This window comes from Lactuca saligna, chromosome 6, assembly GCF_052625555.1.
Source record: "Lactuca saligna cultivar CGN05327 chromosome 6, ASM5262555v1, whole genome shotgun sequence".
Taxonomy (NCBI): Eukaryota; Viridiplantae; Streptophyta; class Magnoliopsida; order Asterales; family Asteraceae; genus Lactuca; species Lactuca saligna.
The window spans coordinates 4,471,705-4,476,360 of record NC_136422.1 but is presented as its reverse complement, the minus strand read 5'-3'; the positions used below and the strand labels follow the sequence as shown (position 1 = coordinate 4,476,360).

Genomic DNA, 4,656 nt, shown 5'->3' with positions numbered 1-4,656 from the left:
TATAATGATAACCTTGTCTAAATAAAGCATGAGTTGAAATTATGTTTCTTTTCATTTCTCAAGAATAATAGCAATTGTTTAAATCAACCCTAACACTATTATCTAACACAAGCTCATAAATTCTAATCTTGGTAACAGTCGAATTTCTCCAATTCCCCGTGATAAGGTTTAGCTTTCCATGCTCCACCTCTTTGCTTTTCCCTCACTACAAGAAAAATACCCTTTAATGACGTGCAAACAATGACACTCGCTGATTTACGATACACATTTTTGTGTACCCTTAAAAATAATGTCAGCCCTCCAAAATTTGAAGGATAGAGGGCACGCATTTTTGCGTGCCCTTTAATTAGCGTCTCACTAAAAAATTAAAAACACGGAGGGCGCTTTACATGAATTCCATCAACACTTTGCATGGTGCTGGTAGGACTTTGTCCACTGACAACTTCGCTAACGTAACTATTACATGAATTCCATCAACACTTGGTGAGTGGTGGTTCAACTCTGTTATGATCGGGGGAATGGCAAAAGGTTCCGGAATGATCAACCTAAACATGGGAACACTTCTTGGTGTATGTACTAATATTGCCATATTATTAATTTATTACCACAAAATGTTTTGTAAAAAAATTTTAATTGATTAAAAAAAAATGTCAATTTTTAGGTTATAACGACTGATGCTCGTGTAGATACTGACATCTAGCGAAAGATGGTTCAGGTTGCTGTGAATCGAAGTTTCAACCAAATTACTATAAGTAGTAGCATCATTAAAGGGTATTTTAGTCGTTTAACCAACAGTGACATGTGTGTATTAATAACTAAAATATTGCAGGTAGATGGGGGTACTAGCACCAATGATACCATTATTGCTTTGGCTAGTGGTTTATCTGGATCAAACATGATATCATCATTACACAGTTCTGAAGGAAACCAACTACAAATGTGCCTTGATGCGGTATGTTTAAATTACCAATTTACCCTTTTGTTGTTACATGCATTTTACAAGTGTTTTTTTTTGTTAAGGTAATGCAAGGGCTTGCCAAATCAATAGCATGGGATGGAGAAGGGGCAACATGTTTGATAGAGGTCTTTTTTTTGGTGGGGGGGGAGGGCAGAAGGATATTTATGGAAATGAGAAATTATGCAGGTGATAGTAAGTGGTGCAGGGAGTGAAAGTGAAGCAGCAAAGATTGCACGTTCAGTGGCATCTTCTTCACTTACCAAGGCATGATGGTTAATATGTTGTTATTTCAAGGTGAAATAACTACTTCCAATGATATAATGATGATTTTTTATGGTTGGTTTTATCAGGTGGTAATTTATGGTAGGGATCCAAATTGGGGGCGGATAGCCTGTGCTGTAGGGTGTGTGGGGATTTTTTTTGACTCAAATGCCCTTAGAATAGCACTTGGAGATATTCTACTTATGGAAGGAGGCCAGCCACTTCCATTTGATAGGTAACAGTAACACCATACATGATACATGATACATGATAATTGAAATACTGAAAATGTGGGAGTGTTCCAGGGCAGCAGCTAGTAATTACCTGAAAGAGGCTGGTGATGCTCATGGCACTGTCAAAATTCAGATATCCATAGGTAACTTTATTATTAAGTCATTCTTTCTGCATTAAATCAAAAAGAAACTTGTGTTATTTATTTGTTTATTTTGGGTGGAACGTGAACAGGGGATGGACCAGGAACAGGGTTAGCATGGGGATGTGATTTAAGTTATGATTATGTCAAGACTAATTATGCAACCTCTTTAGGCCCGGGCAGTCTTGATAAATGCTGTTCAAGCAAATGCAGCCACGGTAATTGTTTACATAGCTTTTTGTTACCCGTGATGTAAAATGACGTATATGCCCTTACAGATGCAGGTTACCAAGATGTAATAGACTGCTCATATGCCCTTTCCAATGTATGTAAAGTGTAAACCACATTGTGTTCATTTACGTCATTTTACATCACGGGAAACAAAAAAGTTAAGTAAAAAATTACAATGGCTGCATTTGCTTGACCAGCATATATCAAGACTGTCCGGGCCTAAAAAGGTTGCATAATTAATTTTGACATAATCATAACTTAAATCACATCCCCATGCTAACCCTTTTCCTGGTCGACCCCCTGTTCACGTTCCACCCAAAATAAATTAGGTTGATTCTGCTCTTGTTATGCACACAAGTGTATTTTCATCATTTCTTTTCTCTAGTTTTATCTCAGTGACATGATAAATTAGGTTAATTTCATTCTTGCTTTAAATAACATGTTTTGAACAAGAGTAATATTTTAGGTCATATTTAAAATGATCAAAATAACCTTATTTCTAAACAAGGGTATATAGTACATAATTACAATAAGAGAATAATAGATAAGTCAAAATAAGGGCAAAATGTTCTGTATCCCGGAAGACAAGATAAAGAACGTGTTTTGTGTATCTATTTATAGTACATATCTTTCACATAACATAAACAACTCTTTAAATTCCATGCATCGTTGACCGGATAATATTTAGGTATAGTTAGTTGTGTAATGTTTCCATGTTACATAATTGATCAATACCTCACTAAATTGATCATCTTTTACAGCCGATTTTGGTGTACTTGTCCAAGGTTGATGGGAGATTCAATTTTAGCCCCATCAGTGTTAACTTTCTGACAGAAGTTGCAAAAGTTATCTTGCACTTGTCATGCTTCTAATACATGTATGTTCTTCATTTCTTAATTTTATTATATTTATCTTCTGCTTTTGTTTTGGAAAACTTTTGTGTGACCTAAACTTATCTTTCATCTGTTTACACCTGAATATATATGATGCTAACTTGTTGGCCTAGTTATTAGGTATTCTGCTTTCATTATTTGCATGTTATCTTAATTGATTTTTAAGTTCTGAACTTAGTGTAGTACTTTTTCCCTTATTCCTTACAAGTTGCTAAATTCTTTGTTAATTTTCAGGATAGAAATCAGAAGATTGGAGAGAAGCCACTTCTTTCTGTCTCTAGCTTTGTACAGGTAAATTTGCCACATTTTCCTTTTTGAGTCAAAATATTATGCAACGGTTAGGCTTCTTCCAACAACAAAGTACTCATTATATTCTTAATGATTCCAAATTCTACTTTATGCTAGCTATAAAATGCTTAAAAGTTAAAAATTTATACTATATCTTATAACCTGTAGAATAAGTTCATTTTTTTATGAAAGCAACAACAAAGCTCATGCTCATGTCTTTATGTTTGCCATGGTTTTCTGCAGGCAGCTCGCAACAATGTGCTTCTTGAGATCTGTTATAAGGTTACTTCTCTCATGGCCAATAATATATGTAGTTGCTTGATTTTTTATTTGAGGATCATAAATGAACTTTATAATAATGTGTACTTGTCTTAATCGTTTCCTGACTGCAGAATTCAACCGGAGGATCAGAGCTTAGCACTAATTAATGTAGGAATTTTGATAACATATTTGCTACCATTTGTTTGTAAATTTTTGTTACAACTTCTATTAATTTGTTTTATCTTCCATGGAACGATTATTTGTATGATATTAAATTTATGCAATGGATTCTATTTTTGTATATGATATTTTATTATCTATTATTAAACATTAAATACAAATTTAATTTGAAAATAAGCAAATCTATAAATAATATTTTTTTTTAAACATTTAAAATTATGATACGCAAAAATGTCTGTCATCTTCATTTATGACATGGCCTTTCTTAACAGGGGCTTTCTTGATACGCATTGCGTGTCATTAACACGCGCGTCGTAAGGTTACGACACGCGAATGTGTGTCATCTTCTTTTATGACAGGGCCTTCCTTGACACGCATTGCGTGTCGTAAACGCGCGGCATAATTGCGCGTCGTAAATGAGCGTCGTAAATGCGCGTCATCTCTCTTTATGACAGGGCCTTCCTTGACGCGCATTTGCGCGTCGTCTGAGCCTTTTACGACGCTCATTATGGATCGAAGATTTTGAAACATAAGTGTTATTGATTTCAATATAGTACATACTAGATGAAGAGCCAGACACTTTTCCCTTAAGCTTTGTCACATCTTGTAGGTACTCTGGGTAGCTTCTCTTCTCATGTCCCTTCTAGCTATAATGAAAGTAAATTGATTCTTTAAGATAATGGAAAAAAGGAGCATCAAAGTTGGCATTTCCCTTTGACCCACTGGACTCCCCATTATGGGTTTTCCCTTTCCACTTGGGTTGGGAATAGAACTTTCTCCTCTTGCCTTTGCCTTGTTTAATGGCCATGATTAGGGCGCTTGTAGAACTGTTTAAATGGGACTTCTATGACAACCCGAAATTTCTATTCTGAACAAACCATATCAACCCAATAGATATAGAACAGTTACAATGTAAATTCAGATTTCGAGTATGAGTTTGGCAGTTTTCAGGATTTTACACTTAAGGAGATATTAGGAGAGTGGATGCACTAGGGTTTTGTGCAACACTGTTATCCCAAGACTCTAGGACATTAGAGTTCGTTCCAGGAATAAAAATATTTTCTGCCAAAAATATTTCAAGACTATAAATAGATTTCTGAACTAAATTCATTCATTTTTCACAATTCCAACTAGAGAAAAGCCGTTTTCTCTCTCACGAATCTTCGGGTTTTTATCCCAAATTGTGAGTACACTTCTCTAGTTGTGTTTTT

The 4,656-nt window shown here is 35.0% G+C and overlaps 1 pseudogene; it reads left to right on the top strand.

The window, feature by feature from the left end:
• Positions 1–411: 411 nt before the first annotated feature.
• Positions 412–3,432, top strand: LOC145002262 (arginine biosynthesis bifunctional protein ArgJ, chloroplastic-like; annotated as a pseudogene).
• The last annotated feature ends 1,224 nt before the right edge of the window (positions 3,433–4,656 follow it).